The sequence below is a fragment of the Engystomops pustulosus genome, chromosome 2 (genome assembly GCF_040894005.1).
Source record: "Engystomops pustulosus chromosome 2, aEngPut4.maternal, whole genome shotgun sequence".
Taxonomy (NCBI): Eukaryota; Metazoa; Chordata; class Amphibia; order Anura; family Leptodactylidae; genus Engystomops; species Engystomops pustulosus.
In genome coordinates this window covers 144,412,879-144,438,008 of record NC_092412.1, presented here as the reverse complement: position 1 = coordinate 144,438,008, position 25,130 = coordinate 144,412,879, and the positions used below count along the sequence as shown (strand labels likewise).

Sequence of the window (25,130 nt, the reverse complement as noted above, 5' to 3'; positions counted from 1 at the left end):
CCAAATAGTCTCATAAGGAGATAAAGAGGTAAAAATTTCAAGTCGCACGGTCCCTCCTCCTTGATATATTTTAAAACAAAAATACTGAGCCAAAATACTAATGTAATGTCCTCTTACAAATATTTTAAACTTAGAAAATTAAAGTTAAATTTTAGTTAGCACAAAAAGGGTTAAATTGGCCTTTTCGTATTTTTTGTTATGCATTGAAATTGAGTTAACCGAGCTCCAAACAGGTTCAATTATTTGTCTGAATGGCAGTAAAAGTCACAGATTTTGGTGCAAATAAACTCCTGCCCTGAGTTTATTGTGGGTTATGGAAGAATGACTTTGTATGACTTTCTAAAAAAAATATTACAAAAAAAAAAGAGTCCAAAATCGAGACAAAACAAAAAAAGACACACACATGTCAATATAGAAAAATGACCCATAGGAACACAGGTATAGGCTTCCAGCACAAGAACGTTGCAAAAATTAGCAGTGAAAAGCCTGAATTTAAATTTAATTTCCAAGTAAGTCAAAATAATAATAGTATAATATAGAATTATAAACTTTAACTAGACAGCCTAAGATTTACCTCTACAATAAATCTGATGCTATCTTATAGGATAGAATTTAGAAAACTTGCCCTCATGGCTCTATAAAAAAAACCCTGAAAAGAGGATAATGCAGAAGAAACAGTTTTGTAGGAACACATGAGCAAATATGCTGAAGGCTTCTGCTGTCTGATCCACCTGTTGTGCCATGCCAGGTATAAAGGGCCTTTATAATTAAAATCTATAAAGGTTTTGTAACATAATGGTAAAAATAGCTGTGACACTGTGAAAAAATTTAAAGAAATGTATATTTATAGATAATAGTGCTAACTGCTTCCACGTAATTGGATATCTTTCTCTAATATACAGATTAAAGTACAGTCCAAATACAAGGAAAAAAATTTTGTGACAAATAAAGTGACATCTCTTATTCAGCATAGCTTGAATCATATTATGTGTAAGTGACTAAAACGTCATCTGACTAATTTCAAGTATAGTTTTTAATCTGACATTCTTAGTGGAAAAAGAGAAGATAAATAACATAGTTTTTTCATGCTTCCTGCAATTCAAAAGAATCTTCTTTAAAAACCTGCATCATTTTCAGCATCCACTGAGCCCCTGATGTGTCGATCATTCTCTTCCCATCTGCTTCCATTCATTCATTGTGTCTCGGAGGTGCACAGGTAGAACTTTTTGCACAGTGGTCAGATGTGTTTCACAAATCCCTGTGTCTAGTTGATGAAAGCTCAGCTGAAATCTACACATTTTAGCTGCCTTAGCAAAACACATCAAGACTGAATACTTGCCACTCTGAAAACAACTAGGTGTGATAACCAAGTATTATTTCCTTATTTCAATGATTTTGAAATTATTTTATATTATTTCATTTAATTTTCCCTACAATATCCATCCTCTTGCAGACTACTGCTTTTAGTACGTCTTGTAAACTGAATGCATGGCTAATGATTTGGAACCAAGAAGGACGGATGACCACCATGATACTACCAGGTACGTCATACAACAATGTCAGCAATAGTAATCAGGAACTTGACAGTGACCAGTACAGTATCAGTTTTATCCTGCCAGCCTCTTAACCCACATGAGTTACAGACACAAATATAGTGCCTTCAAAGGTTTGGACCAGCATTTGAACCATATAAATGACATTTCTCTTCTAGTCAGTGATGATTAGCATTGTAGAACTAAATACCCTTTTGATGTATGATTTATCTTAACAGTCACATAATGTACAGAACATCACTTGGACTCATGTTGTTTAACTTTTTGCACCTTCCACATTAATATAAAAACTATAAAAATGCAAGGCAAGTAGAAAAATATTAGTAAGTGAACCAGTAGGTTGCTTAGGTTATATCATCTTATAGAGTAATGTCAGAAGTTTTGTTATTCAAGCTATTGAGCTAAGTTCTGGTTAGCTAGATAGCCAAAGAAACAAGAACTTTATCATTGTTTACTTTCTATTTGCTTATTCTTTTCCATTTATTATAGCAATCTGTTGCTCGATGGTATTCATAAAAAATGAATCAGATTACACAAACATTTAGAGCTGCATAATTAATGGATATCACTGAGAATATTATTATGGCATTATGGAATGATAGGTCATTAATCATTACACAGTCCTATTGGTGGCTGCATGCAATAAGAATCGTGTGAATATGCTGCAACATTTCTTACTTCATTTACATAATTAAAAATCTTCCCATCCATTACTACCTCTGTTTGCAGTCTGCAGTGTATTTAATTTTAAACCATCAATAATTTAGTTTTCAAAAATCAGTAATAAAACATAAACATTGAATGTTGGGTTAATGCAATACTACCCCCTCCTAAATCTGTTAAATGTAATTTTCTATGGTTGTCAAAAAAAAAGTTAAATTGCACATTTTCTATAATTTTCTTCTTCATTTTTATTAAATCGTAATGACTGTATTTTCCCTCAGAACACAAAACATTCAAAAATAAAATAAGTAAAGAAGATTAAAGGGATTGACCACTTTAAAGCATGTTTTTTTGTAATGTGTGTAAGTGTGAGGGGAGGGGGGGGGGATATTAGGTAATTTACCAATATGGTACAAACAATGCATTTCAGCTCAAATCCCATGGACCAAGGAATTAGTTAAAAACTTTTTCTTTAATCAGGCTTCATTTAAAAGACATATGAATACACTGTGTTTCCAATGGATTCCGATGGAATCGCAGTGTATTCATATGTCTTTTAAATGAAGCCTGAATAAAGAAAACGTTTTTAACTAATTCGTTGGTCGGTGGGATTTGAGCTGGAACGCATTGTTTGTACTGTGTGATGCCCTCAATATGGAATGAGGATCTGTGCTCTCCCCATGCAAGGTAAAGACACGTGGTTGGAGCTGAAGACTGCCTTCCCGGCGTTTGCTGCAATTTACCAATATACATCTATTTAATGTTCTGCTGTGTTTTCTTCATATATAAAGTGAAGCCTCCTGTCTTTTACCTAACTAGCCTGACATTCCTGTCCATAAAATGGCCACAGATGGAAGGTCATGTGATCTCTAACTGGCAATTGTTCATGGACAGTTAGAGATCACATGACCCACCATCTGTGGCCATTTTATATTCCAGGACAGGAATGTCTGGCTGATGAGGTAAAAGACAGGAGGTTTCACTTATATATCAAGAAAGTGGAGAAGAACTATTAATAGATGTTGGTAAATTACCTAATATCCTGCCCCCTCACATGTATATACACATTACAAGGAACATGAGGTAAAGTGGCCAATCCCTTCAAGGATTAAAGCATATATTTTCTTTAATCTTTAGTAATTGGGGGTAAATCATTCAATGGAAAATACCTGTGACATCTTTTATAGTCAATAGTTGATGACATAATCACAAATGAGGTTTTCCATGTAGATGTTCCATCCTAATATAATCCTATAATAGTGTGTCCAGATCAAAAATGTAATATCATGTCCTTTTTATTAATAAATAGATACAATAAAAAAATATATTTGAAAATATGCTCAACATAGTACCTTTCTAGTGACACAATTCCCTCAAAGGCAATCTGCATCTTTGTAGAGGTCAAATTCCTTAAAGGGGTTGTGTCACCATAGCAAATGGCTGTAATTGGGTCCAATGCATTGTGACAAGAACTTTCACCATTTACACTTATTACAAAATATGCAGGCTTTCTGAGATAACTCCCTTTGTCCTGGTTGCTGGCGGCCCCTGCTGGTAGCTGTGTCCCGTCCTGAGCAACAGCTGATCTGGCCGAGTCTGCGCACAAACATTCCCCCAGCTGTTCTGCACCACAGATCACTCCACGGGCTCACAGCTCCTCTCCACACTGAGAGATCAGCTGACACACTGCAGCCAATAGGAAGTGAGACAGGGGGAAGAGAGCTCAGCCGTCTACACCAGTGAATGAGGTGATTTCAACTGCTCTACAGTTGCTTCCAGCAGCAGATACAAGATAAATGCAGCCATACATGACTATCTGCTGCCCAGAGGAGTCCTCCCCTAACATGTATCATAGCAATGTAGCAGCCCTCTCCTCCATCCACCATTAGTCAGGTCACACAGGAGCCTACAGCAGCAGATACAAGGTAACTGCAGCCAGACATGGCTATCTGCTGCACAGAGGAGTCCTCCCCTAACATGGATCATAGCAATGTATCAGCCCTTTCCTCCCTCCACCATTAGTCAGGTCACACAAGAGCCTACAGCAGCAGATACAAGGTAACTGCAGACAGACATGACTATCTGCAGCACAGATGAGCCCTCTCCTTACATGGATCATAGCAATATAGCAGCCCTTCCCCCCTCCACCATTAGTCAGGTCACACAGGAGGCTGCAGAGATAACACAAGTAACAGGCTGAGCTCTGACCTCTCCTGATGCAGTCCTCCTCCTGTACTCTCCTCCATGCACTGTCCCTCCATGCTACCCTGCTGTCCTGCAAAGGGGCCCCTGTCCCTGACTAGCAGGGAAGTAGCTAAAGATCAGTAACATGTGAGAAGCTGTCACCTATTTATCTATGCATCCATGCATGTCAGCCTGACCGACCATGATGCTGTGAGAATACATAGTACAAGTGTACTATGTGCAGTGTCCTGTGTAGTGTGCAGGGGGCGCCAGATTCAGGATTTCTGGCGCACGTTCTTCATGAATCTGGTGCCCCCTGCACTGCTTTGACAGACTGCACCAACTTTTTTTGGTGCACTTTTAACATGGGGCGTATGACACATTTCAATTGGACTTCTATTGGATCAGTAAATGCAGGGACTATTTGAGCACAGCAGGTGGAAGGAGACTCTGAAGGCTGAGCGCTCTGTAGCGCTGAGTTGTGCAATAACTGCTGCTGTCAGTGCTGTGCATGTGCCTGGCTAGGCCCCTCCCACATCTGCTTCTGTGTGGAGCAGAGTAGAGGCTGAACAAGCATCATAATAACAAATAGAAAGGTATATTTACTTCCAGGTAACCATTACAAATAGATTTTTGAAATATTTTAACCTCTTTGACAGCTTTTTGTAGTCAATTGTTTCATGGCATAACCCCTTTAATGCAGCACACCTTTGTTAAATAAATTAGCCTGCTACTTCTTTTTGAATGGTTCTTACCTTAATAAAGTAAATTTTATATTTATGTAAATGAGGCAGACATACTTTGGGGGCCTCTCCAGGCTCCGGTATTATGCCCTCTGCAGCTCTTCTAAGACACTTTTTGTCTCCTTTGGTGCTGCCCCTCTGGAACCCAACTGCTCCTTTGCTTGAAAATTTAGAAAATATCTGTTGGATTTGTAAGATGTTAGATTTGAAGAATTGTGACAGACAGTAACATTTGCATCTGTGTATTCCTAAGGTGCAGCATAAGCTATAACCGCATCCGTATATTAGTAAAGTGCAGTGTCAGAGATAACTACAGCAATTCATTCCTAAAGTGCAGTGTCATTGATAACTGCATCCAATAACTGCACAGCTCTGCTCCCTTGTCTCTATCTTTCCCCCCAAATAGATTGTAAGCCATCACAGGCAAGGTCCTCCTTCCGCTTGTCTAATGATCACTGTAGTTTTATATTTGTACTTGCATGTGTTCTTGTCTTAATGTTGAGAAAAGCCTAGATGTACCATGTTAGGCTGCATTTACATGAATGTATGTCCACTGGGCCGTAGCGGGGCAGGCATACGTCCAGCGCCATGGAAAGGAGGAGGGTTGGTCCCGCTCCTTAGAGATCGCTAGGACAGGTCCTTCATCAGGCAGGTATACAAATGAAACACTGAGAGAAAACATAACATTTGAGAGATGTTACACTAAGATAACTAGTACATATGGTGAGACACAATTAAGATAAGGCGGGGTAGTAAAACAGGTGTTTATGTTACACTGGTTTTCTGGTTAGCCATTAAAGGTATCATTCCTTTTAAAGTTTTTACATGAAAGTATTTACATCAGATTTTTTTTTTTTTCTGGCTAACGCTACTTCTACACTTTTTTCAACATACTAAGACAATGCAGGGTACCCCAATCTACTGAACACAAATAGATCTTAAGAACCAACTGAAGAAACTGGCACAACTGAACAGCGACATTTTCATCTTATCCAGATGCAAAAAGGAGAATCTTATCCCCAAAGGTCTGATGATCAAAAAAATCCAACTCAATGTGGGACATGTATCATTATTTCTGCTAGTCAAATTGTCTCATTTTTGGGACTGTTGTCATATTTGAGACTTTTTTGCAACTTTTTACTGCAGGGGGCAGATTTATCACCTTTTGCAACTTTTTTCTCTTTAATTTGTATTTGCACCATATTTGCATCTTTTTTTGAGACTTTCCAAAAGTTAGCGGCACATGGATTTTGGCCACTTACGCCTTATTTAATTTAGCAATCCAGATGTTATTCCTAATTTATGACATGTGACTTTTTTAAAAAAATGTCTCAAAAAAGTCTCAAAAAAGCTCCTCACCAGAGCAGGCGCAGATAACAAAAATAAAATCAGACACATTTGATAAATCAACTTTCTTCTTTTTTTTTGGTTTATAGGTTAAAAAAACTGCATGTGTGTTTGGCTCTGCACATGTTTTGTCTTCATCCAATATGTGCATTTTTTATATGTGATTTTAATGCCGATTTTCCGCATGCGTTTATTTTTTCTATCCGTTTTGACAAAGAATTCTGCATGGAAACTGCACATTGATGCAGATTTTCACTCTCCCATAGACTTCATTAGGGAAATTCTTTTTTTGTAATTTTGTAACTTTATGTTTATATTTCACATTTTGTCAGAAACATCAGAAGCATCTGCACTTGATGTTTTTTAATATATATTTTTTAAATTGATTCTTTTAAACAGAAAACAATGATGATAGCTTAAACCATCATAATATGGGGCTGTTCACATTAACCCCTCCCCTCCTTGCTTGAACACATCCCGCAGAAGGGAGGTCCCCAGTTATTTCATTCTCCATATAAGGGCACTTACCTCATTGGTCAGCCAAATCCAATGGCAACAGGCAATCACTATGTTTTACTGAGGTTGACTCCTCCCCCTGCTTTCATATCACCCTCTATACGCACACAGTGATGCGTCAGTGACATACAGTGTAAGGACACGTTAATGAGCCCCACAAGTTCTTCTTATAATGTATGTGGGAAAGGAGAGGTGACTGCAGTCGCACCTTGTACAGGACATACAGGGCATCACTATATACAAAGCTGTAACAGTATTATTATCATTAAAACATAAAATTATATCCATTTTTTGATTTTTATATAAAATCATCCCAAAAAAGAAATAATAATCTGAAGAATGTCCCTAAATGGTAAATGATTGGTTGTTGCCAGCAGAATGTTGTCGGCTGAAGCTGATTTGTTGAATTTTTATCATTGAGACCTTTTACAAAAAGTCGCAAATATATGAAAAAGTCTAAAAAAAACCGCAGAGAAGTATCACATCTATCTAAACGAATTTTGACATTAGACAAATATGGCGCAAAATAGAGACATTTTAGGCACAAAAAAATAAGCATAATTGAACAACGTAAGATAAATCTGGCCCCAGGTTATTCAAGTGCACCTTGATCGGCACCTTGTGCAGTGTGTCTTATGTATCATTGGTTCCCAGATGTTCCATGCGACTTTTCACTTATGTATCACTTTTTTTGCTTACTTTTGCGACTTTTTACGCACAAATCTGCACCTGGTCCAAGTGGGTGCAAAGGACTGATTTTTTTCATGGACCCTATATTAACATGTAAATTGGAATTATTTCACACACTTTAAATGTTTAAAATTTTGCACAGTAACCTGTTTCTTGAAAATTCTGAAATTTTAGAATTTTCATTTTTTTTTAAATTTATTGGTTAATTCTAAGGGTGAGATCACATGTTGTATTTTGATTGCCTTTTACAAAACGCAATATAAACATGATGTTAACACATGCGTTAACATCAGGTTTACAATGCGTTTTGTAAATGCATATGTTAACAGTAAGGTAATTAGGCAAATCACCTCTCCTCAGCTGTTGTAATTTGTGTTGTGTTTCAAAACTAAATCAAAGTGCAACGTGTGACCTCATTTGTCGTCATCTCCCTGGGGTGTGACTAGAAAGCTTTAAAATGCAAGACACAGCCTCAAATCCAAAATTAAAAGTAGTGTCCACACCTGCATATAACCCCCTCACGTGGCTTGTGTCCATGTGGATTTGCAACAAAAAGTCTCAGTAAGAAGCCAAAATTTGTGCCTGCCAGGACAGGAAAAACTGAACACGTATCACAAGTAAAAGACATAATCATACTTAAGGCGCAAAAAGGAGCTGCCAAATGTCTCAAAAATTCACCATAGGAAAAAAAGACTATGTAACCCGTATTTTTCGGACTATAAGGTGTACAAAAAATCCTTTGACTTTCTCAGAAATCAAAGGTGCCTTGAACTGTGCACAGGTCTGCCACTTGCTGGTCATTCATCCTTATAATCCGGTGCACCTCATATATGAACCTATATGAAACCATATATGAACCTAGACATTTTAGCAGGCATTTATTGATGCGCTTTATAATCTGGTGCGCCTTATAGTCTGAAAAATACGTTACATGTCCCCCAATATACTTACAACACTCACTTTTTAAAGAAACTTTGCTGAACAAATACGGAATCACCTTATTGGATTTTTCTACGACAAGAAAAGAAATTAAATTATTTCTAGGATGGACACATTACATGAAACAGGGTCGAGCCTGGACATGAATACATTGGAGAGCTCTTTCAACAATTTATAAAATCAACTTATTATCAACAAACTAAAAAAACTTAACAGGTTAAGGATGAGAGCAGGTCTCAAAGAATAAGGAAAGAATAATCCACATCACAGCTTTGATATCATCCCCTGTTATAAACCTCTCTCAGTATAAACCAAGCACAGCGGAGATAAAAGTTTTAGATAAAACCACTTGACAAGGTTCACTTTTGCAGCAATGTAGAAGAATTTTTTTGCAGATTACGACTGAAAGAATTATTTTATGACAAAGGTTAGACCACATCACAGACTGATCCAGGACAAGAAACATCAAGAAAGAAGAAAAAGTCTTATTGGACCCCACAACCCCGATTTAATAAACCTTGGATTACTACATAGATTGTTTCAGAAAGAAAGTGAAATCGGAGTTGTTAGACAGAAATCACATATTCACAGACAACCTAAGCTTAGAAGAAAGGAGAGCCACACAATCATTAAAATCCAACAAGGATATTGTCATCAAAGCAGCAGACAAAGGTGGGGCTGTAGTGATTATTAACACTTCAGATTACATTCTGGAAGCAGACAACCTTCTGATGAAAGGTACTACACCCTGTTGAGGGGAGACCCTACTGTACAATATACTAAAGAGCTTACTGAGATCATAAATGGCTTCAACCCAATATCTGACTCTCTACTGGACCTAATACCAAACACTCTTAGAATAGGTACATCCTACATCAGTGATGGGCAACCTTTTGAGCTTGGTGTGTCAAAATTCGTCAAAAAACCGAGCATAACTCGGGTGGTGTGTCACCTTGAGAAAAAAACCCTAATTTTGTGATATTTAGAGTTTAAATAACAAATACGTATAGTTATTACCTGCTTAGTGACTTCTTTGTTAATCTGTCAGTTGGTTTCTTTTGTTGGTCTTGCTGTTATTTAACTTGTGTGGGGTGCCGTGAACTAAGATAAGTGAGGGGGAGGGGGAATTCTTCCAGTGATGGCGAACCTGTGGCAGTCCAGCAACAGTTAGTTTTAAGGACATTTGTGTCCAGAGAAGTGCCCCCTAAAGAGTGTACATCACAGCCCAGCCCAGCAGAGCCCAACTCAATAAATTAACTTACCTAACTGGCACAGGCTCCAATGACACCACGAGCCTCCGTTACTCCTCTTCATGCCGCTTCAGCTCCTGTGTAGATGTTCCAGCGCAGGCACAGCATAGGTTGCGTCTTTGCGAGCTGGGGCTGCTCTGTCTCCACACTCCACTCTAGGGTCATTGAGCGGCCTCCGCAGAGTAGGAAAGGAGGACAGGAGCAGCAGCTGCAATCTCTCTGACTGAGATGCAGCCGCTCGCTGCAGACCACATCGCCAACCGACCACCCCCAGACAACAGTACGGCGCGCGCCGGGTCCCGGTGCATGGAGAGGGCTCATGGGCCGAGCCCTCTCCATAGCCGGTAAGTCTTTGCTGCATATTGCAGCAAAGGCTTACCGGTAACACCCGCGATCAGTGCTAGCACCGATTGCGGGTGCTTTCACAGCGATCACCGCCGGCAATGCTGCCGGAGATCGCCGCTCCCCGATGACGTCACGGGGAGCGGTGATCCGTTGCCATGACAGCTTCGGGTCTCACGAAGGCCCGAAGCAGTCTCGTTTTAACCCATTCATTACAATGTGCTATCAGCACATTGTAATGAATGAGGAGTAAAATCCCCATACACTGCCATATTGCAGTATGGCAGTATATGGTAGGATCGATCAGACAACCTAGGGTTAAAGTACCCTAGGGAGTCTGAAATATAGTAAAAGTAAAAAAAAGTTAAAAAAAAAAAAATTATAATAAAACAACCAAAAAATTCAAATCACCCCCCTTTCCCTAGAACTGATATTAATATTAATAAACAGTAAAAATCATAAACACATTAGGTATCGCCGCGTCCAAAAATGTCCGATCTATCAAAATATAATTACGGTTTTTCACTGCGTTTAACCTCGTAACGGAAAATAGCGTCCAAAGTCAAAAATGAAATTTTTTTGCCATTTTGGAAAATATAAAAAAATTAATAAAAAGTGATCAAAATTTCGCACAGTCCTAAAAATGATAGCAATGAAAACGCCATCAAAAGTCGCAAAAAATGACACCACCCACAGCTCCGTACACTAAAGTATGAAAAAGTTATTGCCGCCAGAAGATGACAAAATAAAAAAAAAGAATTTTGTACAGGAGGTTTTAATTTTTTTAAATGTATGAAAACATTATGAAACCTATACAAATTTGGTATCCACGTGATCATACCGAACCAAAGAATAAATTAGACATGTCATTTGTGGCACACAGTGAAAGCTGTAAAATCCAAGCCCACAAGAAAGTGTTGCAAATGTGTTTTTTCACCATTTTCACTGCATTTGGAATTTTTTTCCTGCTTCCCAGTACGTGCCATGGAATATTGAATACTGTCACTACGAAGTGCAATTTGTTACGCAGAAAATAAGCCATAACAGAGCTCTTTATGTGGAAAAATAAAAAAGTTATAGATTTTTGAAGGTGGGGAGTGAAAAATGGAAGTGAAAAAACTAAAAAAGGCCAAGTCGTTAAGGGGTTAAAGAGGAGTGTCTTAGTAAATATTTTCTCTTTTCAGCATGGGCACACAGTACCACCTTTTTTTGTTTTTTGTAGTCTTTGCTTTATGTTGTTGCAACACACTCACGTCGGATTCCAGTTTGTGGCACAAACTCTGACTAGACACTACCAAGCCCCTTTAGGTGCACAGTTTTCTAAAATGTCGATCAAAATGCAACCATGACACAATTGTGCTGCAAACACATAATAAATACACGTGCACACTCCGAAGACACTTTATTTTCCATGGAAACAGTCAAAAAACTGGTGCAGACACAATGATAAACTTGACTCCTGTGAAAATGAGGTGAGAAGAATTACATTTGCCTTTGGAGGAGATTTTTTAAAGGTAATACCTGATGACAGGTTATGGGACAAAACACTGATGTAAATGATATATTTAAATGCACCCTAAGGATATAAAAATAAGAAAGTACACAATCTACTTTTAAGAAATGTTTTAATTATTTTTTTCAATATCTCATATGCATCTTTCTGCTACTGGTTTATTTTAACTCTTATAGAAATTAGAATATTTTTGGAAGCCATGGCTCATCCAAAGATCTTGGTGGCCATTATGTGTCTATTATCTTGCAACTTTAAGGGTTATGTCAGTTCTCTTGTATGGGATATTTATGGGTTCATGATTGAATGAACTGGCTCTTTAAAGTATTAACATTACTGATTTATTGAATGAGATCAACATTTCATCCCTCGAGGAACGCCTGTTATGATGTTAAGTCCTGTGAGTCACCAAAATGTTGATTGCTTTTAATAAATTAGTTATGGTCACCCTTTAAATCAGCATCTCATTTCCTTAGCTTTAAATCAATCTCTGGCTTCAACACATAGATTCTGTCTGAGCTAATTCATTATTTCTTTCCACAGAGTGAAGTTACAGTTTCTCGCCACATTAATGCATTATACACAATAAATAATTATACAACTTCTTGGTAAAGTACTTGAGTTCATGTGTACACTCATGGCTTTGTAGATACTACTGTATAATGGAAGATGGCTCTGTTGATTTACAAAAATTTTTTAAACATAATTACTATTTGATTTCTCTAAGACACAAATGGCTTTCCATGTTTTTATTGGATTTTTGTCCAGCCTTATGTCCTTATAAATTTCTTTGAAGTGAAAACGTCATTTCAGATGATTTTTGATATTGTGAGGGCGGGGGGGGGGAGCAATTGTGAAAATGTTTCTAATATACTTCAATAACAAATTCTCCTTAGTTTGTAAATTAACAGGCTATAAAGTGCCACCTAGTTACAATTTGACTTCTACATTACTAGGGAATTCTGTCTACAGGATCAAAGACAGATCTCTCTCTTCTCTCCTGTTTTCTACACAGCTGTGAGTTTTATCCCTTTCTGGTCTCTCCCTGGCTGTAGTATGCTTTGAACATAATTTTTAATGCTCATCCTCACAACCAGTTCTTTAACCAACAACAGGGATATTAAAGCTCATGTAGCCTCCACAGACAAACACTGTATAGGCTGAAATATGTATCTCTATGGGAGGGAGTAGTTTTCTTTTTTTTACAAAGTAAAATTTGTTAATAAAGTATATTAGAAAAATGTTCACTACATCCTCCCATACACAATATAATAAATTATTTCAAATGATGGTTACACTTAAAATATATACATAGTATACATAGTATATGTATATAGTATTTAGTACAATGAAATATTGATAATTTAAATAAACTTCCATAAGAATTCATAAAAAATATAACAGCAAAACTTACTTTACACAATCAGTCATTTCCATATCATACATTTCCTTAAAAGAAAACTACGAGCAAGATTAACAAAAAACAAACATACTACACATACTCACCTAAGGTCCTCTTCAGTCTGATCCCGTCAGTGTTCTTCTTTAGTCTTGACATGCTGGGATTGCCTGGAAAAAAGACTTATAATTAGCAGTCCGGAGCATGAGGATGAGATGTCCGGTGATCCAGGCTGCACATTGTTCACCTTCTTCTCCCATGCTGGGAAAGGGAGGCATCTGTCAGGAAGAAGGCTTCACTTCCCTCACACAGCACGGGAGAGGGAGGTGTAAGAGACATGATTAATGAGCAGCCCAAAGCCCCAGACATCTCATTTTCGCACTCTGGCCTGCTAAATATAAGTCTTTTTGTAGGCAATACCAGTGTGTCAAGATCAAAAAAGAACACCACCGGGATCGGGATGAAGAGGACCTTAGGTGAGTGTGTTTAGTTTGTTTCTTGTTAATCTTGCTGGTAGTTTCCCTTTAAGTCTGGCTTGGCTTGCACTTTATACTTCTATCTGTATTGGTTCATGTAATGGCTATGCTACAATTGTAACTAAGCCATAACTTTAACTTTCTGTAACATCATAATTACTATTACACTATGAATAATTGGACAGAATATTCTCCAGTATACGAAAGTCAACTATGTATCAAAAGGAAAAATTATGCCTCTGTTTATATCATTCATAAACTCATTTATATATTTGCCCAATCCCATTACACGTTGCTGGTTTACTAGTCTCCTTATACCTTCCCCTGTTGCTGATTGTTGTTGCTTTGCTATTCTATGTATCTGACATCTGCTATGCTACTCAACCTCTCTCTAATGATTTGATTCCGTATTTGGTCTAGGTTTTGGCCCCGGTTTTGTCCGATTCCACTTGTCTGTCTGTAGCTGTTGTTTTTCTCTTAGGCCCGTTCCACATTTGCGAGTGTGATGCGACGAACGCGCTGAGCCCTCTCCATTGCCGGTAAGTCTTTGCTGCATATTGCAGCAAAGGCTTACCGGTAACACCCGCGATTGGTGCTGTCACCTTGATCGCCGCCATGGTAACCGTCGCCATGGTAACCTGGCTACTTCGGGTTAACCCATGCATTACAATGTGCTATCAGCACATTGTAATGTATGAGTAGTAAAATCCCCATATACTGCCATACTGTAGTATGGCAGTATATGATAGGATCGTGCAGACACCCTAGGGTTAAAGTACCCTAGTGAGTCTGAAAAGTACTAAAAATAAAAAAAGTTAAAAAAAAAAAATTATAATAAAAAACCCTAAAAACTCAAATCACCCCCCTTTCCCTAGAACTGATATAAATATAAATAAACAGTAAAAATCATAAACACATTAGGTATCGCCGCGTCCGAAAATGCCCGATCTATCAAAATATGATAACGTTTTTTCACTGCGTTTAATCCCGTAACGGAAAATCGCGCCCAAAGTCGAAAATGGCACTTTTTTGTCATTTAAAAAAATTTAAAAATTCTATGAAAAGTGATCACAAGGTCGAACAGTCCTAAAATTGATAACATTGTAAACGTCATCAAAATCCTCAAAAAACGACACCACCCACAGCTCAGTACACCAAAGTATAAAAAAGTTATTAGCGCCAGAAGATGTCAAAATCCCCCAAAAAAATTTTGTACAGGAGGTTTTAATTTTTTTAAATGTATGAAAACATTATAAAACCTATACAAATTTGGTATCCCCGTAATTGCACAGACCCAAAGAATAAAGTAGACATGTCATTTGGGGCGCACAGTGAAATCCGTAAGATCCAAGCCCACAAGAAGACGGCACAAATGCAGTTTTTTACCAATTTCACTGCATTTGGAATTTTTTTCCCGCTTCCTAGTACACGGCATGGAATATTCAATACCATCTCTATTAAGTGCAATTTGTTATGCAGAAAATAAGCCATCACACAGCTCTGTACATGGAAAAATAAAAAAGTTATGGATTTTTGATCATGGGGAGTAAAAAATGAAAATGAAAAAACAAAAAAGGGCCAGGTCCTGAAAGGGTTAAGTTCCTGATAGCGGGAGAATAGCACTTTGTAAGGCAATGTTATCAAAACAAAGTTTTTAATGAGGCTATGTAGAAATATAATTAAGGGTTTAATCCCAAAACACATTAGCAGATACAGATAACAGATATATTCCTGGACTTTTTAATTTTGCTTAAATATAAAAAGAAAGATTTTTTTATGTCATCCCAGTGGTGAACGGCTTTTTGATGTTGAGGATTATACAATTGTGTCCATGGCCGGCAGACTAACCCTCCTGCATCGTTAAAGACAAGAGGTTAGATCATCACTACAACACCGAAGTGTGTGAGCGTTGACTTATATATTTTATCAGTTTTGCTATCAAACCATTAGAGACTACAAATTAATAGATATCGTGTCTGTTTGTTTGTTTGTTTGTTTTATTCCTCAACTGCAGTTTACAATTGTAATTTACATGCAGTACATTCTGATAAATAGCTGATAAAAAGTGGTTGTTAAATTTATTAGAAAACCTTACATTGGCACTGAACAGAGTGTGATACATCTGCTAGCACATGTGCAAGAGAATAGAAAAGAAAGATCTAGTAAATGGGAGAAATAAAAGCATGGGTGTTAAAAATGGTGACTTTTATATAGAATAACTAATAAGATTTGGCATAACGATGAGCTTTACTGTTCAACTGTACTTTGCATATATAAAAGGGTCACTTATCTTGAATTTCTACAAGGGTTTAAAATGTTAAATTAAAATTAAATCAGATCAGTTTAATTATTCTAACAGACATTACATTTTAAAGGATTTTTACAATATCCTCATTTACTTTCTAATTCATGTAGTCTGTATATTATATAATGTATATTAATTTGATGTGGGAATCATAGCCTCCCAAAATGCAGTTAACCAGGTACCTTTATGACTGCAAACCTGAAATATTATGGAGTCAGAGAATTTTACTTTTTTAAATAATTAATTCTTTAACATAGTTAATATTATGTTAACATTTCTAATTTCACAAAGTATGTTGAGCATGCACCTATGTAAAATCAGCCATTGTTGCATGTATATACATGGATATGTAGCATATATAATCATGCATACACTTTTTACACTACATATACATTAGAATTGCACCTTCACGCTCTGCAACGGATATATCCACCGCAGAGCTATGAAGGGTGTATGAAGAGGGCTCACAGGCTGAGGCCTATTCATACAGAGATGAGCTTTGCTGCATATTGCAGCAAAGACCCACCGTTAACACCTCTTTGTATGCCGCCAACAAAGACACAGGTGGCACTTAAAACATGGCGGGGCATGGGCACCACCATCTTTATTGAGATCATCGCTTGCCTGAACGTAATCTGTGGGTGGCGATCAGTTGCCAATACAGCCTCGGGTCTTTGTCAGACCTGAGGCTGCATGGTTTCTGAAGATTCGTTACAATCAGCCAGTGGCTCACTGTAATGAATCCTATGTAAAACAGCATATACTGAAATACAGTATTATTACAGTATATGATAGGAACAATCAGACCATCTAGGGTTAAAGTATGGTGGAAAAAAGGTAAAAAAAAGTTTAAAAAATGCAAAAAAATAATAAAATATTAAAAATTCAAATCACCGCCTTTCCCTAGAACTGATATAAAACATAATAAACAAATTATAAACCACACACACAATAGGTATCACCACGTCGCAAAATGCCCGACCTATGTAAAATTTATGCCTGATCTACGTAAAATGATGCCCATATATCCGAAACGGGTATTTTTCACCATTTTACTTGACATATAAAATGTAATAAAAAGTGGTCAAAATGTCCCACAGTCCTGAAATGGTAGCAATTAAAACGTCCGCCCATTTAAAAAAATTATCCCACATATAGCTCCGTGCACTGAAGTATGAAAAAGTTATTAACGTCAGAAGATGGCAACATTTTTTTTTTGTACACATTCGTTTAATTTTTGAAAATGTATTAAAACGCAATAAAACCTGTATAAATTTGGTATCACCGGGATCGTACTGAACCAAAGAATAAAGCCGAGGTGTTATTCGGAGTGCAGAGTGAAAGTCATAAAAACAGCCCACAAGAACATGACACACATGCGTTTTTTTTTTTTTAATTTTTCCACATTTGGAATTTTTGTCCTGCCTCCCAGTACACGGCATGGAATAATAAATAACATCACGGGAAAGTAAAAATAAGCCCTTACACAGCTCTGTACATAGCTCTGTATATGCTATAGGTCCCACACTTTCATGTATCAAACACTGGTATAGAAAGCATGTGTTCTGCATTCTTGGTGACTGTCAAAAACTGTAAATTTAAATTTTAAATTAGTAGATTAAAGGTTATGTTTTAGAGGCTTCCAATTCTAAGGTAGGGTGGACCTTAGAATTGGAATCCTCTAAAACATAACCTTTAATCTACTAATTTAAAATCCCAAATGGGGGTAATAGCACCAAATATATAAAAACCAAGGAGACTGGTCTAAAGTACAAAATTTGTATTCACTTGTATAACCACAAACATATACATTTAATAAGTAAGAATTAACCTCTGATACCCAACATGTTTCAAACCTTTTTCTTAGGCTTCTCAGAGGTACTTGTTTAACTGAATGCACAGGACTACACATCAACCTGATGATAAGGGGTTTCAGATTTACAGCACACCATATCATGCTAGCTAGATTACATTGTGTTTTCATTGTGACAGTTTCTCCTTACGAAAGGTACATAATTATAATACTTCCTTAATTTATATAGCACACACAGATTACGCAGCGCTGCACAGTTTGCCAAACAGGTCACTGTCCCCAATTGGGCTCACAATCTAAGCACAGAGAGGACATTTGGCATTTTACAACTCTTTGCAGGTGTTGACGCTGGGACTTGAACCCAGGTCCTCAGTGCTGCAAGGCTCTAATGCTAACCACTAAGCCACCATGCTGCCCTAAAGAACCTGAGGACAGACAATCAAAGAGCATAAAATGTTATGTTTCACTATATATCAATTTAATTATTGCACAACAAATTATTAACCCCTTAACGCTGAAGCCACTTTTCACCTTCCTGACACGGCCCATTTTTTCAAATCTGCCCTGTGTCACTATAAGTGGTTATAACTTCGGAACGCTTTAACATATCCAAGTGATTTTAAAATTGTTTTCTCGTGACACATCGTACTTCAGGTTATTTGAAAAATTTTGGTGGTATGTTTTGCATTTATTTATGATAAAATCAGATATTTGGTGAAAATTTGGAAAAATTTTTGATTTTTGAACTTCAAAATGTTCTACTTTTTCCATACATAGTCATAACCGCAAAAAAAACGTAATAACTTACATTCACTAAATGTCTAATTTATGTGGACATGGTTTTTTTATGCATACTCTTATTTTTGTAGGATGTTATGGGCCTTTGAACGTTAGGTGCGATTTTTCACATTTTCATAAAAAAACGCAAAATCCTGCTATTGAGGGACCTGCTCAGGTTTCAAATCACTTTGAGAGACCTAAATAAAAGTAAACCCCATAAATTACCCCATTATAGAAACTACGCCCCTCAACGTACGTGAAACAACTTTTATGAAGTTTGTTAACCCTTTAATTGTTTTACAGGGGTTAAAACAAAATCGGATGCAATTTTGAAAGTAAAATTTTTTTGGCTAAATTAATATGTTTTTCAAAAAATGTACAAATTCTCAGTGGATAAAATACCAAAACGCTCCACAAAATTTGATACCCAATCTCTTCCGTGTATAATAATACCCCATATGTGGCGGTAACCTACTGTATGGGCACACGCCAGGGCATCGAAGGGAGCTGCGCCATTCAGAGCAGATTATGCATTGTCAATTTTTATTGGCTATACAATCTTTATTTTTTTGGCAATTTGGACATATAAGGGCTTATTTTCTGCGACATGAGATGCACTTTACAAATACTTCATTTTAGTGGGTCATTAGCTTATTGATGAGATTTTATTAACTCTTGAATGTATGGGTGAAAAGAAAATGGTCAATTTTGGTTTACTTTCTTTTCGTATTTTTTGGGGGTCGTACACCGTACACTAAAAATATTATATTATCTTCATTCTATAGGTCACTACGATTACGGTGATACCTCATTTATATAGTTTTTCATTTATTTTTACAATTTTACTGGATAAAAACTAATATAGAGGAAATCTCATTTGTTTTTGCATCGCCATCTTTTCGGAGACGTAACTTTAATATTTTTTGGTTGACAGAGCTAGTTTAGGGTTTATTTTTTCGTGTTGAGTTGTTCTTTTTAGTGGTACCATTTTTGCGCACATAACTTTTTATGATCACTTTTTAGAACATTTTTGTGTAGAGATTTTATGAAAAATGTACATTTTTGGCGTGTTTTTCGGGTTTTGTTTTTACGGCGTTCACCGAGCGGGTCCAATAATGTTTCTGAGTTATTGTACGGATTGTTACGGATGCGGAGATACCAAATATGTGGGTTTTTTTGGCGATTTTGTGTTTTTTTCACTTTATTGCATGTGTATAGGGAATATTTGTGTTTAGGGGACTCTAACTTTATTTAATTAATTATTTTTATTTAAAAATTATTTTATGTAATGTTTTTAACATTTTTATTAACTTTTACAGGTCCACTGATCACTTGTTCAAGCTCTTCTTCACATTACACAGTGTAATACAGATGCGCATGCTCAGTGTGTTACAGCCGGGTCCTGTCAGAAGGCAGGGACCCGGCTACAGGAAGGAGGATCGCGCAGCCCCGGGCACCGGCAGTCCAGGGGCTGCGATCAGAGCAGCGGACCCCCCCGGTAAGCGCCGCGGGGGGGTCCGATTCTTCTGAAATGCCCCTCGCACGCCGCGGTCAGCGCGGCCGCGGCGTGTCAGGGGTTAACACCCGCGATCAGAGAAATCTCCGATCGCGGGTGTTAGAGGCAGGTGACGGCTATAATATATAGCTGACACCTGCAGCTTCTGGCGCCGGCTCCGTTCAGGAGCCGGTGCCAGAAGCATGACGTAATAGTACTGCATTTTGCGGGAACGCACCTCCCGCGATGCAATACTATTACGTCAAATGTCGGGAAGGGGTTAACCTATGAAAATGAACAACCCCTAATTACTTGGACTTGTTACTGAGCCTAGTGATAAGACACTACAATAAGTGGAAAAAAACTATCTCTAACAGGATCAATAGGTGGCAGATACGAATATTACCTAAGTATCAAAGCTAAAATGTGGTCTTTGTGTTTTTCAGCTTCTATGTCTTCCGGTTGTATGTTTTCTACAGTTGAATATGTTGAAAAGATAATGCTATAGAAGTGTCCAAGCTTTCCATTATTAAAGGGCATATCTAAGGCAAATAAATATAATTTTCCTGGCAATAAGCATCTTGATATCCTTTGGCGGAGTGTCTGAAAAGTTCAGATTCGGAATAATGTACTGGTGAGTATCTACATGCAGAAGCTTCCTTTCCCTTTTTATATTCTTGACATTTTAAAAGCTCTCCTGTATTGTACTAATGCATTGCAGAGAAAATACTTCATTTTGTCTAACCTTTGTTATTCATGCTCATTGATTTTCCACCTTTGCTTCCATGTTCTCACTGTTTCCCTGAGGTTTTTTATCTGTGTCTCCTCTAATCTCTGCTTTGTGACTATCCCCTTGACTGCTTCTCCGTGAACCTCCACTGCCTCGATCTGTAGTACCTCTAGATCACTTCTCTATGGGTCAGTGCTGTCATTGCTGAACTTTAGACAATGTTCTACCTGTACTCCTGTCTCTTGCTTTATTCTCCAATCAGTTATTATTCCCCTAGCTGCCTCTGTTCTTTTTTTACTGTTTAATGTTGTCTATCTACAAGACCTATTCTTGTGGTATCTATTTTTCTCCTTGAATATGCGTAAATTGTATCTTGCATATGCCACAAAACTATACATTTCAATGACCATTGTTTCCACAATGGCAATAATTGTTAGAAAATGTAATCTGACATTATAGTATAGATCAGAGTAAATTGTATATGTTAAAATGTTTGTTCTTTTAGTTTTTGTTTCTGTTTCATTTTCTGGTGCTGATTAAACTTAATGCTAAAAAATTAGTGAAAATAAATCAGAAAAATCATAAATTAGTACATTTCTGAAATTTTAAGACTACCTTACACATACACAACAATATTCTGCTATACTTGCTGATGCATAATGTATTTTAGTCCACAAGTACAGTGAGATACTTTTTTACACATGACTCTCATCCTAGAACATATGGCACATACAGGTCTTTGCTACACAATAGTAATTTATGAATCAATGAACATTCACATACACTTCAACTATAGAAATTGAGCAGCACTGGCAGATTCAAGTGGGTGCAGGCTTCTAAAGGTGTGAGGTACTTTCTATAACAGCTGGATATAATCATTTAGGGAATTGACTCTTAGCGTTTTTCTGTTCTGTCTTATACATAAATGCTTTAAGATCGGGGCCCTTGGCTGGCCAGACAAGTTTGTCCATGATCATCAAACCATTTCTGTATGGATAGTACTTACTGCACTGGAGTATAGTCATGTTCTGACAGTAAAGGGTCTTCCTAAACTATTCCCACTTGCAGGCATAAGATTCAAGAAGAAAGCACAAAACTGTCCATATTTTTTTTGTCAAAGCTTTAATCTTTAGACAATATTCTTAAAAATACACAGGATAACAAAACTTTACATTCTCAATGTTACCAACAAAAATACAGCATTTCACAGATAGTTCCAAACTGTCTCTATCAGTCCTGGTGATCTCTGATCTGTATTATCTTTCTTTTCCTCTGTATCAGATACCAGTAGAATGTTCAGAAGCTAAATAAAAGTGCACATGAACACGTACCCTGATCATCTAAGCACATTGTTAGTACACAGCATCTCGCAGCACTAGAGGGATCATGAAGTTTCTGCTTAGAGTGTTCCAGTCCACACTCTGACCATCACCGAGTAATAGGAGTAAAACATCACTAGGGGATTAAAATTTGAGACCTTTATTTCATGGGCAAACCCCTTTAAGTTTTCCCTTCAACTAATAAAGCTAAAAAGTACATGCCAAGCCTCACAGAGACCTTACAGTCTGCACTCCCATCTCCTCTTTCACCTGTCCAAACCTTGCTACTAACCACTATAATCATACTGTCAGAAGCACCCTAGATGAGATGGCACTACTCACTATCCAAAATTTTCAACACAGATGCAGGCAACCTTGACATACTGAAAAACCTGTTTCCTTTGGCAATGCTCCAAAGGTGTCACCTGACACAGACCTTGGGGCTGAAGATCTGGCCACCTACTTTAAAGATAAAAATTGATTGCATTCACTAGGAAATAATTTCAATCATAATAATAATTTCTCTTCCCATCGGTACCTTACCTTGTTCACTCTCCTCCTTTGAGTCAGCCACAGAGGAAGAAGTGTCCAGGTACCTCTCCTCTGCTCGACCCATTACCTGTATCAGTGAGCCCGTCCCCTCACATCTGGTACAGTCTCTCTCCCCAGCAGTCACTTTTCACCTCACTAAAATCTTTAACCTTTCTCTCTATCTTCTAGTGTTGTCCCCTCTTCTTTCAAGCATGTGATTGTTACCCCATTACTAATGAAACCTTCCCTGGACCCATCCAGTGCCACTAACTACCGACCAGTTTCTAACTGTCCTTTCATCTCCAAACTACTGGAAGGCCTGGTCTATTCTCGACTAACCCGTTATCTCCTAGCTAACTCCATTCTTGACCCCCCTACAATCTGGTTTTCTACTAGAAATTCCACTGAAACTACTTTTTCTAAGGTTTACAATGATCTCCTCACTGCTAAATCTAAAGGTGACTATTCGCTTCTCATTCCTATGGATCTATCACCAGTGTTTGATACTGTGGTATGCATCTCAGAATCATCTCTAGAATCCAACCATCTCTGATAATTGAAACTTCTAAACTGCTAATTGTTGTGCTTATTCACTCTCGACTAGATTACTGTAACTCCCTACTAATCGGTCTTGCACTCACTAAAATCTCTCCTCTACAATCTACTTAATGCAGCAGGCAGGCTCATATTTCAGAACAAACGCTACATGGATGCCTCCAGTTTGTGCCAATCACTGCACTGGTTGCCTGTTTCCTTCTTATTCACTTTAAAATAATAACCCTCATCCACAAAGCTCTGAATAATGCTGCACCTCCATATCTCTCTTCTCTCATCTCAGGCTATCACCCTTCTCATGGTCTTCGATCTGCCAGCGATCTGCACGTCTCTAGGACCCACCCTCCAAAGCTTCAAACGTGCTCTTAAAACCCATCTCTTTAGGCAACCTATCACACTCGCTAACTGCATGTCAACTCTCACTTTACTAATCCATCCTGTGTCCTCCTCCCGTCTGTTATTTGGCAACCACCAGATATATACCAAGCTTCAAGCTTCTCTGCAGTTACTTTCACCTTGGACCTTATAAATAAGATGGCGGATGATGGCTGGTTCAAGGAGCAGAATTTTAATTTATTAAATTATTTATTAAATTATTTTATATTGTTCCCTTATGAATAATGGCTGGACTATTATACAATCTCTTTTATCTCTTGTGTCAACCCCTTCATCCTCATAGAATGTAAGCTCTTGTGAGCAGGGCCCTAACTGCTATTGCTCCATATGAATGTTTGTACTCTGTAACGTAATGCATATACTCGAGTATAAGCCGAACCGAATATAAGCCGAGGCCCCTAATGTTACCACTAAAAACTGGGACAACCTATTGACTTGAGTATAAGCCTAGGGTGGAAAATGTATTGGTCACAGCTTCCCCAGTATATAGCAGCCAGCCCCCACAGTATATAGCAGCACGCAGCCCCCACTGTATATAGCAGGCAGCATCCCCCACAGTATATAGCAGCCAGCACCTCACCCCCCCCCCAGTATAGAGCAGCCAGCAGCCCCCTGTCCTGTTTAAAAAAAAAAGAAAGTTAAAACTCACTTTTCCGGCGACCCCCCGCAGGTCTTCTGTTCGATCCATGCAGCGCACAGCTGTGATGTCAGCCTCCGCTGCCGGCCCACACAATACTATTGCAGCTAATGTTAGAGCCTGTGACATTGTGCGGACCTGCAACCTCTGTGAACAGAAAATCGAACAGAAGACCTGCGGGGGGCCCCGGAAAGATGAGTTCTAACTTTGTTTTTTTTCCCCCGAGTATAAGCCAAGTGTGAGTTTTTCAGCACAGTATAGTATATTATATATACACAGTGAGTATATTATATTTGTATTTGTCCCATATAATTGGTAAAGCGCTACAGAATTTGGTGGAGCTATATAAATAAAGATTAATATTATTATTACTGGACCTCTCATGAAGAAAACAGGAAAGGAGAAGCATTTACTAAATAACATTTTTTTATTTATTTCAGTTACATTAAAACAACTTCATAATGTGAGAGAGGAGCATAGTGGGGTCTTCAGTTGACGGATGCTTTGCACAGCAGTTTTGCTTCTTCCAATGTTTGGCATTGTGGTTGGTGATGTAATAATTCCATTCAGCTGCTAAGCCATGAATCCCCATGCCATGAAGCTTCCACTACTGTCTTATCTTTTTGCTGATGTCAACACCAGAGGAAATAATAAAAGTCTGCAGTTATGGAGCCAGAATAGTGCTGGTCACTGACCACTTTCTGTAACTTTATGTTAATTTCTCTGAAGGTAAGTTTAAGGGTGAAATAAACTCTTCCACTTCAATAATATCAGCTACTTTTAACAGTTGCATCATATTTCAGTGCTGCCCTGTGATTCCATCAACTCCTGGAGCTACAGTATTTTTCTGGAAATATTTACAAAACCACACTATATGGCTAGCTTAGCTGTTTTGATGGGACTAAATGAAACAGCTGAATTCTATGAATTAGAACTGTGTTCAAGTAAAAAAGGCTC

At 37.7% G+C, this 25,130-nt stretch overlaps 1 long non-coding RNA gene across 1 annotated transcript; it reads left to right on the top strand.

Annotated features, from left to right (window-relative positions):
* Positions 1–1,457: 1,457 nt before the first annotated feature.
* LOC140116617 (uncharacterized) lies at positions 1,458–24,741 on the top strand. The gene is made up of 3 exons (XR_011852856.1): positions 1,458–1,541; positions 20,452–20,639; positions 24,614–24,741. It is a non-coding gene; the product is annotated as an uncharacterized lncRNA (long non-coding RNA).
* Positions 24,742–25,130: the final 389 nt, after the last annotated feature.